We start from the raw sequence: 12,549 nt of genomic DNA, 5'->3' as shown, positions 1-12,549 counted from the left end.
ATCCGGAGTGACCCTACCTTTTCTTCGCGATTTCCTGGAGTGCTTTTAACCCTGGATAAATTTAAAATCGCATTCCTAAAATGTGCCGCTGTTTACGTTTCCCTGAACTAAAAGCTGCTGAGCCTCCAATTGGTAAGGGAGTCCGTTCAAATGCTTCCGGTTACGAAACTTTCCTCCCAAGATGTCTTGTTTCTCTTTGTTTCCCTCTGGAATTTGTTTCCCTCTGGATTTACCTCTTCTCTGAGAAGCTGCTGGCTAGCTGGCTTTTGTTTTTATTTTTTAATGAACGTTATTGCAAACCCGGGAAGGGGAGGGGAGGGGGTGGCATTTACCTTCCAGTGCCTGCAAATTAGACAAGCCTCCTATTCCAAAAGGACGGCTGCAAGCTTTCCCTCTGAGATGGATCAAATTCCCCATAAGTCACAGAGTGGGAGGCTGGTATTGGAATAATGGGAAAGAAAACACAAGGAGCCCTCCCAGCTCCCCCCCCCCCCCCGCGGAGTCTCGTCGCAGAGCCTCCAGCTGATTCTCCACTGGCAGTCAAACGGAGAAGAAATCCTCCGCCCTCCCCGAATCAAGTGCAGAGCACTTTCTGTTTCAAATCAGGGGAAAATAATCAGGAAGACCCGAGCTCAAATCGATCTGAATGCAACAGGAATAAATAAAGTAAGTGCAGATTCAGCCCTGGGGAGGGGGGGATTGAGGTACATCATCCAAACTTTCTGGGTAGCTCTGGGATGCTCTTCTCTGACCTCCTTCCAAATCTCAGAATGATTGATCCATGGGATCTACTTCTAGGTGTTCCCAAAGAGGGTGCCCCCATCCCTCCATTATATCCAATGAAGAGTCCGTCCCATAGGATATAATGGAGGGATGGGGGCACCCTCTTCAGGAGCCCCTATTCTGAAATAAGGAGGGGAGTCAGGTAAGATCCTCCCAGACCTCCCCTGAAAGTTTGGAGGATGTACTTCACCCCCCCCCTGGGCCCAGGAAAGGTGGAAAAGCCAACATTCCTATTTTAGTCAATGGAGGAAGGGGATTCGTTGCCTGGCTTGATTGACAGGTGGAAGAGAATCACATATAAAGCATATTGCTCTCTTCCACCATTTCCAGCAGCAGATGTGGAAGACGAGAAGTGTGAAAAGGTGGCAGACAAGAGCGAGACAGCAAAAAGGTGAGGAGTGGCCGGGTGGTACGAGAATATTTAGCACTATGCCATGCAGCTGGCGTAACACTATTTTATGTGCAGAAATGCCCTAAGTTGTTCAAGACAGTGAAAGCCAGGGCGGACTGTGAGGCGCTCCAGAGGGATCTGTCAAGGCTGAGTAAGTGAACATCAATGTGGTAAATGATGTTCAATGTGGGCAAGTGCAAAGTAATGCACATTGGAGCAAAAAAATCCCAACTATGGAGACACATTGATGGGGTTTGACCTGGAGAGAGATCTTGGAGTCATGGTAGATAACTCAAGAGTGCTTTCACGCATACTAAATAATGCAGTTTCAATCCACCTCAGAGACGGTTTACAAATCGATTTTGCCGTTTCACACAGTAAAATCCAGTTGCAAAGTACATTGAAAGAGGATAGAAAGTATGTTAATTAGTGTGTGTGAAAGTGCCAACATTTTATTGCAGGGTGCAACTGCAATAAAATAAAACTGAGCCTCAGGGGAGGATGGTATATAAATGAATAAATGAATGAATAAAATGCTGTGCTGTGGATTATTAGGAAAGGAACTGAAAACAAATCAGCCAGTTTCATAATGCCTTTGTATAAATCTATGATTCAGCCTCATTTGGAATCCTTTGTACAGTTTTGGTCACTGCTCCTCAAAAAATATTAAAGAATTGACAAAGGTGCAAAAAAAAAGGGCAACTAAAACAATTAAGGGAATGGAATGCTTTCCCTATGAATAAATGTTAAAGAGGTTAGGGATCTTTAGCTAGGAGAAACTACAACTGAGGGGTGATATGGTTTACAGAATTATGCATGGGATAAGGTGGAGAAAGAAGTACTTTTCTCCCTTACAATACAAAAATTCATGGTTACTCAATGAAATTGATGAGCAGTGGGTTTAGAACAGATGGAAGGAAGTCCTTTATGCAAAGAGTAATTAACACATGGAATTCAGAAGTACTGGTGGCAGTTAAAAGCATAGACAAGTTCAAGTGGGATTGGATATTAGCCTCAAGGTATAGATGAAACACTATGCCTGGGAAAGTGATGCGTTGTATTCTTTGTGGGTTTTTTTTTGGGGGGGGAGCATAGTGGGAGAGCATCTGGAGTTCTGGCCCCACTGGTGGACCTCCCGCTAAGAGTCTGTGTGACCCAGAATGTTGGACTGGATGGGCCACTGGTCTTAATTAACATGGTTTCTTTTATGTTCTTAAGCCAGATCTTTCTACAAACCTGAGGAAATCCCCAGGGTTGTAGAAAAAGGTAGATTCTGAAAAAAATATATTGGGCTGTTAACTCACCAAATGATAGAAGCATCTCCTGTAGTTTTAATAAATGGGTGACCTTAGATACCTCAGTGATTCTTGTGCTAAGCAACCACAACAATACTGCCAGCCTTCAAGCCTTGGTTCTGTTAGTAAAAGACAGGGAGAGGAAACAGGACCCTTTCCAGAGTGGTACTACAGGTCACTTATGCTACCTTTGTCTCTGCCCTGGAGGGAGGATTCATCAAAGCAGCAGGTAATTCAGTATTACACAACTTTAACTTGCACAGGCCCCACAGTGACCTCATAGGGTTGTTGTGAATATAAAATAATAGTCTTCACTGGAGAGAAAATCAAGGTATAAATGAATTAAATAAGTAAACAGGGAAGGCTAATGGCTGGGAAGGAGTAAAGGAAGCAGATATAGGGGAAAGGATATAGTGGCTGCTAGGGAAGGAAAGAGGAAATAGTGGGGAGAGGAATACAGAGGGAAATGAATCCCCTTCCCACAAGTCCTAGCAGATTTCCTGCATGTATGTTCTAAGATGCTAAACTCTCTCCACCTTTTCTTTAAAATATTGGTGCCCAGGCTTGACATACAGCTTTTAAACCACAATGCATATGCATTTGCTTGGCCCAGCATAAGCTTCAGTGTAAATAATTACTTTTTGAAAGGATGTAATGGAGCTAAAGAAGTTGTAGCATCCTGACTTTTTAAATATTTATAAAATGAGCAAATCCCTCTTTTTTTGAGCAGCCCTTGTTAGTAGCATTACTGTAGGGAGTAATATGCATCATTTCCTTCAGGTGCACATTGCTTTCTTAAGGGAGAGGGCTATCACTCTGATATTCCCAGATGTTTGAAATGAATCCAAACTTCTGTCACTTCTTGAAAGGTTTCATTTGTTTTCCCTCCTGCAAAAGTGATGGAACACAGTTTATCCTTCGTCCTGCTGTTCTGTGGTAAATTGGGAGTGCTTAGATTCAGCAATTTGTTGCTTGAAGTTGGAAATGTTCTGGCAATGCCAGTAAAATAAAGAGATGGTGAGAACTTGAATCGCTGTGAACTATCTGGCTCTTTGGTCCTGACATACCTCTTCAACATCAGCTTCTTTTATTCTGCTGTTGTGCTGATGAAAGTGTCTACCAGACAAATAATGAAATTCCTTTGCTATAAACCTCAGGTCCTTGATGGATTTACTTGCAAGCACATTAGTTGCCCTGTTTCTGGCATTGGAGGGGGTGGGGGTGATGGAGCAGCAAAAGCTTGCCCCACCTCTGTTTCTGGTGTTTGGGGGGGGGAGATAAAGGCAGTGGAGTGGCATGAGCCTATCCTGGCCCTGTTTCTGCAGACTCCCACTGTGGGCTTCCCTTGGTGAATAAGACAGAAAATATTTATGTGCTCTCACTTCTTGTGCAGCAGAAGTGGCTGGTGATGTCACATCCAGTGGGAGTGTTTGAGTGATGTGACGTCTGGTGACATGTGACTTCTGAGGTGTGGCAAGAAGGTGTGGCCTGCTGATATCACTTTCTGGGTTTCTTGAAGCCTGAAGAATGTTTCACTGGTTTCTCAATGGTAAAAAGGTTGTAGTTATTAACACTAATAAATAACAAAATTAAGAAATACAGATAACAAACATGGGTCTATTTTCTGCCATGACAGTATAAGAGATAAAAGGAAAACATGCCAAGGAAATCCTCCAGTCTTGACCTCCTGCCATTTTTAATTGGTGAGGAAGTTTCTTCAAAATCCAAATTTTTTTTTAATCCAGTTGTCTGTTGTATCACTTATATGTTGTTCTTTTTTGCTTTCCTTTGATGGGCTACTAATAAAGGAAGCGTTACAGATTTGTTGTACACTTATGTTGCTAGTATGGATGGAGAAGTCTGCTTAAATAGTTGTCTGTCTAGAACAGGGATTCCCAATCAGGGGTCCGTGGACCTCCAAGGGTCCACAGGAGCTCCAGAGGGAGTCCACGGCCTTTCCCCTCCTGCCTTAATGGACTTGGCCCCAAGCTACAGAACTGGCTGCTTCCACCCAGAGGGCTCAATGGGTAGGTCATGGGTGGAAAAATCAATAAGGGGGGAGTTGGTTGTGGAGTGGTAGTGGTAGTGGAGTTCGGGATTTGTCCCAGCTCCTGCCCTTCTTACTGGCCTACACGAGGCAGAGCTACTATAGCAGTAGTTGAGATGGAGCAAAGGAGTGAAAGGAAGGCAAAGGATGCATGTAGTTATGTCACTTCTGGGGGCGTGGCAGGGAGGCGTGGTCAGATGACATTGCTTCCAGGCGTCCTTGAAGCCTTACAGTTGATTTTCGGGGTTCCTCCACAGTTATGGCTGGTCTAGAATATCCGCAGATTTTAGAAAAACCCTTTTTGAATTGCCACTTTCCAATACATTCAGATCTTCATTCTCTACTTAGAAATGGAAAACTAGTTGGCAGGGGGAGGGGATTCCCACGGACAATTCCAAATTCCAATGAAGCCTTAAAAACTTTCAATCTTTTCTGTTTTGATATTTCAAATGTTCATATAAAGTAGAGAAAACTTGCTTGAATGAAAATTCAGGTCTGGATCTTTAAACTATTAAAAAAGTAAAAATCTGTATGCGAATAATCATGCAATGTGCCGTGCAATCAAGGTAATTGCACATGCAAATTATGCATAAGAGCAGCTCTCCTAATGTGGGTTTTAATATCCACATACTGTTAACAAGAGAACTAAACCATGTGAAAGCAGCTTTTCTTATTTAATTTACATATTTATTTTCAGCTGTTGGCAATACATTTGAGATGTGCTTTTTATTGAAAAAAATTGCTCTCTGTTGAGTGTCTCTGCACAAGGCATGCAAAGCATAGCTGATCTCTTTATTTTGCTCTCTTGCCTTGAATAATGTCTAGAAAAGCAGTAGAGTTTGCTGCTTCTAATTTCAGTTAAGAAGTAGAAGCTAGCCATTTAATTCCACCATGTCCTAGTAATGCAAAGGAGGCTAGACCCTTGACTTCAATGGATTTAGAAGGGTGTAACTCTGCTTAGGACTGCACTGTCAGTAACTCATAGACAAGCAAATTGTTTTCTTCTTGTTATGCAATCAATGCTTAAAGTTCTCTCTTGAGTTTTTATGTCATTGTATCACCAAGAAGATCAACTCTTGGTCTTTCAACAGCACTGGTTTGGCAGCCATGGAAAGCAATAGGTCAACTTTTCTCCTCTTGTTTCTTAAGTCTGATCAATGTAGAAATGCTAGGCCACTGCCTAGCACTTCCAGGGATTTGAAGGTGAAATATATGCTAGGTGTCAGGGTCATGCCCTGGTAAAAACTCAGACAGGATGTCAACGCATTTGCTGAATCTCTAGAAATTCTGGTTTGTCAGTAGGTTACATGATGTTGTTTACACTCCTAGCTGTTTTCCTGCCAATCCCAGAACCTGGGGCAGTGGCAGGAAAATGCCCACATGGTGTAGGCAACTGGTATCCCCAGACCTGTAAAAGATTTGGTGGGATTAAACTTCAATGACTCACTACGGCTGATTCAGCACAGGCAGAAAAGGCTGAGAGGGGGCTCATATGGATGCAGGGCTAATCCCCGTGTCCAAATGACATCGTATCCAGGCTGGCACCCTCCTGGGTCTAGCATGGATTGGACCCACGGTAAGGGTACGCGGATTCTTCTGTGTTCCCTTTTCGCATTGTGGGGCCAACAGGGCCTGTCCTGTGGCAAGCCCGTGTGGATGAGAAGACACTCTTCCCCACCCTACGGAGGCAAGGAAGGGGCAAAAAATGCCCTGGTCAGGATCGTGGCACTCCAGGGCAGACCGGGGAATTTTTTTTTTTTTTTTGCAGGAAGGCGGGATTGCATTCTTTCCTGCAAAATAATCCCCCCCCCCCCCGGTGCAGCACTACTGTGGCTGCAGCCCTGAGGGGGAACACATTTCAGTGGCAGATTGGGTGCCCCTACTGAAATGTGTCCCCAATAGGGACACAGAGCTGCAGACCATACAGCTCCTCAGCACCACTTTGGTGGCACCCTGAAGTGGTGCTGCCAGTGAAGAATCAGCCTAAGAGAGCAATTCTAAGAGAGCCTGCTCAGAATCCCACTCATATGTAATCAACAAGGCTTGCACCTAGGAATGTGTACTAAAGGTGGTACTGTAATATCAGTGTTTTAAAGTGCTCTCATATAAAAACTGAACTTTAACCTATATAAGCTGGTTTGTATGTGCATGCACAAAACTCAAAAGAATGAGAACAGAAATATTATTTGGGTTTAGATACAGGCCATATTGTTCATGTATAATTTTGTTTGGTCTCCTTAATAGTATCATGATGCTGTTTGGGAATAGTTATCAGACATTCATACTGAGAAGACTGTTTTCTCTCAGTAACTTCCCACCCTAACCCAAATGGAACACTGTTATTGGGGTTTGTACTCCTCATCCAAGGCTCCTTCTTAGATACAAATACATCTTTGTCCAAGAGGCAGTTTTTCTCTGCTTACCGCCCTTTCCCTAACTATTCTATGAAAACTAAAAGACGGTGGGGGGAAATGGTAAGCAGAATGCAGTCCCACATATTTGAGCCATACAAAAATAAAACAATAACACAGCCAGACCTGCCCTGGTAAGTTTGAATCCAAAACCTGGAGGTTTTGAATTTGAATTAGTTACCTTTCCAAGTTATTACTGTAAGATTTTCATTAGATGTATTTAGAATACACATTCCTTTAACTTGACTATTTCATATCTAAAAATGATTGGATTGTATAGAAGAGGAAGAGGAAGAGGAAGAAGAGGAAGAAGAAGAAGAAGAATAGGAAGAATAGGAAGAAGAGGAAGAAGAGGAAGAAGAGGAAGAAGAGGAGGAGGAAGAAGAAGAGTTGGTTCTTATATGCCGCTTTTCCCTACCCGAAGGAGGCTCAAAGCGGCTTACAGTCGCCTTCCCATTCCAGGAATACAAAGATCCTTCCTGACTCCTGCTCTATGAGACCTTTTAGCTGAAGATTCCAGGTGTCTTCTACATGCAGAGTATGTCACTTGGAGGAGGGCAGGATGCTGTTTCTGTTGGCTGCAGAGGAGAGGCAGTAATGGGTTTAAACTTCATGTACAACGATATAGGCTAGATATCAGGAAAAAGTTTTTCACAGTCAGAGTAGTTCAGCAGTGGAATAGGCTGCCTAAGGAGGTGGTGAGCTCCCCCTCACTGGAAGTCTTCAAGCAAAGGTTGGATACACACTTTTCTTGGATGCTTTAGGATGCTTAGGGCTAATCCTGCGTTGAGCAGGGGGTTGGACTAGATGGCCTGTATGGCCCCTTCCAACTCTATGATTCTATGATTCTATGATTCTATACCAAACTGGCTCTCTAGGTCAAAGGTAACATTTTATATTGTACATAAATAAGACTGCTCATTTGCTCTCCTAAAGACAAAGACACATGACAAAAGCAGGTGGGAGAAAGATAGAATAGGAATACTATTCACTTGGGAGTTATCTGGGAATATTAAATGCTTTTAGGAGGCATTATTCTATTCCATCATAATCTGCAGGACTAACTGAACAGTGACACTAGCTGGTAACTGAAGATTGTTGGCATTTTATGTCAGTGAAGAACATAAATTAGTCCTAAGAGACTGTGGTTCATATATATATATATATATATATATATATATATATATATATATATATATATATATATATATATATATATATATATATATATATATATATATATATATATATATATATATATATATATATATATATATATATTATAATAATTCTGCTTCATTGAATGTGAAACTTAATTTGAGCCAAAGATTAACATACCTCGGCCACTTTCTTTCTTTCTAGCGCCAAAGTTGTGTTCCAGAACATGAGATAGCAACATGACACATATATTCAGGCAGGGCTGTCAAGTGCAGGAGAAATAGGGAGACTTTGCAGGACTTTGGAGCTGGACAAAGTGTACAACTTCCCTTTGCAAGAAATTTCCATTGGAGCTGGGTGGCGTGAAGGGAGTCCCAGAGGCAAACTGTCACCGCGTGAGGGGGGGGGGGGCTGCCATGAAGCTTGGAAGTATGGATTTCATGCTGAACACGTTTGAATGAGATGAGCCGGTCACCTGATCTGATTGGCACCAAATAACTCAAGCACCTGTCAAAGAGGATTGCTTTGCTTCGGGGTTTTTCAACACTGTCCATGAGCAATGTACTGCTAACCCAAACCGACTAACAACTGTTAACTAATGACCTCTTAGACAAAACACCAAAGGGCAGTATTTTCTTTAACATCTAATATGGGATTGTCTTAACTCACTAGAGCTGCAGTAGGGTTGCCAACTGTGGCTTCAGACATTTCTGGGGATTTGGGGACAGTAACTGGGGAGGATGGTGTTTGGGGAGGGGAGGGAGCTCAGCAAGGATTTGATGCCATAAAATCTACCCTATGAAGCTGCTGTTTTCTCCAGGGAATTGATCTCAGTAGTCTGGAGATCAGTTGTAAGTCTAGGGAACTCCAGACTACTCCAGACTACATCTGTAGGTTGGCAACTGCAGATGAGCTGCCATTTGCCTTTATTTTTTGCCTGCTGTGTCACTGTATGAGAGGTTTTTAAAAGGTTTGGCAATGAGCAATGCAAATTAACATTCTGTATTAGAAAAGTCTCAGTTTTCATCTTTTAAGTCTCTACCCCTTTCTATTGCAGAGTTACCTTTCCCTTTATACCCTACTAGTAGTAAAGCCTAATAGCAGTGGGTCACCTAGTTCCCCCCAAAGTCTCACTGTCTACTTTCCTGTAAAGGTAACTCCACTTGAAATTCTGGGACACTTATGCCTTTGATTTCGTAGGACCTTGCTGGCAAATACTGATTTTTTATTTACCAGGCCAAGCTTGAGGAAAGTCATATCAGTTCCCATGTCTCTCCAGCCATTTACTTGTTCACCATTTACAGTTTCAGGCTGTAAATATTCTTTATTTAGATCTTCCTGCACTTTCCAGATTTACAGGACTGATGTTGGTCTTTCTGTCTGCACCCCAAAATACAAACAGTTGCTGGTAAGAGCTGGCCAAAGCCCTGTAGCCCAGGAAGGACCTGCACTACTCCCTCCCAACTGCAGTCTGCGAGCCTCTACCATTGTCTCTAGATCACTGCTCACCACTAGATTATAATGATCAGCTCTGCAGGCAAAAATGGCTACTTTGGAGGCTGGACACTGAGGCATTGTACAATTTTGAAGCCCCACTTCCAAACCTCCAGGAATATTTCCAACCTAGGGTTAGCCAACCTCCAGGTAGAGCCTGGAGAGCTCCTGGAATTACAGCTCATCTGCAGACTATAAAGATCAGCTCCCCAGGCAGAAAGGGCTGCTTTGGAGTTTGGACAGATTTGTTGTGGAGAAGAAACATCTAAGGCCTTCCATGCAGGTTGGACCAATTGGTCCAAAGATTGGACTGTCCCCGCCCATCTAGGCCTTAGCTTTTTATATTATAATGTGAAGCTGTTCCAGATTAATGAAGCAGCTAAAGACATAAGAAAAAGAAAACTGAGACTTCAACAACTATGACTGTATACTCACAATAGGACAATAACAGTTACTGCCTGATATATCTCTTGGCCAAAGATTCAGAACATCACTGAGCAGCTGTATTTTTTCCCCTTTCTACATCCTTCTCTTTATTTAGAAAACTTATATGCTATCTCACTAGAGGGCTATTTGCAGCTCTTCTGTGGTTGGGCTTATGGCAAGTATATATAAGTAGCAGATCCCCAAACAACACACTGAACTGGACTAGGGAGGTGGGGGGAGAGAAAGAAAATAATTCAACTTGAAATAAGTCTTCCAAACAATTGTGTGACCTGCAGCTTCATCAGTTTCATCCAAGAATTGGCAAAAGAGAGTAAACTGGGAATTATCTGATTGGTATTTGGCCTACTTTAAGATCCAGGGAGAGGACACAATGACACAAAGTGTGTGTTTGGGGGAAGAACATAGGGGAACTAAAGTATACCCTTTTGCAGTCTTCCACACAAATGGAGATTCATAAAACCGTTTATCTTGGCCTGCCCTGTCATTTGCAGTCACATGGTTAAAAGGAATCCTATGTTAATGGTCAGGGTTTTAGTTTCTATACATAATCATAGACCAGAGATGTCTCAGATTGCTAGAGAATTTGCAGCACTCACTTTATTGCCAGAATAGTTTGAATGTTAACAGTGTTAACAGTTGCATCTCAAATGGAAATTTTATTATCGTATTCTTTCTCAGACAGGTACAATCTCTCCAGCAGCAGCAACTACTTTTTTTTTAGCTTTTAGATAATAAGAATATATAATAACAAGCAAAATAGAAAGGTAAGAATGCAAATGAACAGAACCAAGTCTGACAGACTGCAGAAAAGAACAGTGAATTGATTTTGTGGTCTCAGAATCACAAATCCACATCCAACATCCTTAGGATAGATGAGGATAGAAAGAAATAACACATCTCTTAGCATTACACAGATTAATTCAGACAGGGCAGATTTTTTTTGCCTTGCTCCCTGAAAGACTAGTTATTGCATTTCCTTTTCTAATTTAGATCTGACTTTCAGTGTTAGAAGACCAGCGGCAAAAGTTTTCAGGAAAATTTCAAAGCCAAACCCTCAAGCCGTGACCCAATTAAGCTCTGTGCAAAAACATTGCCAGAATGTTCTACAAAGAACAACTTTTTATAAAAGACAATACTGTTCTTCATATCTGTGGAGTAGGACTTGCAGGACGGGCCTTCTTTGAACCTTTTATGGCTGAGCTATAGGTTGGTCACTGTATTCCCTCTGACTTTTCCTGTAGCCATTGCACCTTTCTCCCCCTAAGGCCACCAGAAGGCTTTTTGGTTTTCTAAAATGAGCTATCTATTGAGCCAGCGAGCTTATTTATAGCTCGTCTTTCTCACTGAAGCTCAGGGTAGATTACAAGACATGAAATCATACTGGGCAGGAGAAGCGATGAAGAATACAAAAGGACTAGGGGTACAAAATGGAAAAACAAGGCAAGCAACAATGTGACCAAATAGTATAAGATATACAGTGAACTATGGAATACAGTGTGACTAGGAATACAGAATTAAACATTCTGAACAGCAAACCGCCCTAGCTAGCATAGTGCAAGCAATGTGGAATGTGGAATTACAGAGGTATCATTTGCAGAATCTGGTCCCTGTTCCCATATGAAGGTACTATGCTGGATTGTTCTATACTACTACATATCTAATTCCATTACAAGTATGGCTTTCTGAACATTTATCTGCTGCACATTTAAGAGAATGACAGTGCTGGGTGCCTCACTATTGATGGAGGCCCAAGTCACAAATGCGGCCGCGAAGGAGCACCTGGGCCCGGCAGAAGCCTCGCCCGCCCTCCGCCACCGTTTCCAGGCTTCTGCCGGGCCCAGGTGCTCCCTCGCGGCTGCGAGGGTGCACCTGGTTCCGGAACAAGCCTATGCCGCCTGCCACCATCCTTCTTAGGCTTCTGCTGGGCCCCGGATGCCCCGGGGCCCGGCAGAAGTCCGGCAGAAGTCCACCCAACACACACACACACACACACACACACACTGCTCTTCCCCCTGCCCAACCCAACTCACCTCTCCCTTAACCCTCCCTTCCAGACCCACACAAACGCACGCGCACACACACACACCTTTTACCCACACAAATGCGCGCACACACACACTGCCATCTCCCTCCCACTTCCCCCCACCAACCCGCCCCTTCACATATACCCCTCTCCAATCCCATTCAATCTACCTCCCTGCCTGCCTTCTTCCCTTCCTTCCTTCTTCCCTTCCTCCCTTTCTCCATCTCCTTCTTCTCTCTCTGTCTCTCCCTCTCACTTACTTCCTCTCTTGCTTCCTTGATCCCTTCCTGTTCTTCTCCCTTCTATCCATCCCTGCAAAATCCTCTTCCCCTCCTTTCTCCCTCCCACTCCTCCTCCCCTCTTCTACCTTCCTTTGCAACATTCTTCCTCCCCACTCACTAGCGCCCGCTGTATTTCCCTTCACAGCGGGCTTTATTTCTAGTTAATTAAATAACTGACAATATGCCTACAGCTGTCTTCTGTTACATAGTGAGGCTGGG

General features: G+C 43.1%; 1 protein-coding gene across 4 annotated transcripts in view; it reads left to right on the top strand.

Moving 5' to 3' along the window:
• Positions 1–12,549, top strand: part of SLC8A3 (solute carrier family 8 member A3) — a 205,768-nt gene that overhangs the window by 20,755 nt on the left and 172,464 nt on the right. The window lies entirely within an intron of this gene.

Source organism: Paroedura picta, chromosome 2 (genome assembly GCF_049243985.1).
Source record: "Paroedura picta isolate Pp20150507F chromosome 2, Ppicta_v3.0, whole genome shotgun sequence".
Classification (NCBI taxonomy): Eukaryota; Metazoa; Chordata; class Lepidosauria; order Squamata; family Gekkonidae; genus Paroedura; species Paroedura picta.
This window is presented reverse-complemented; position numbering and strand designations above follow the sequence as displayed.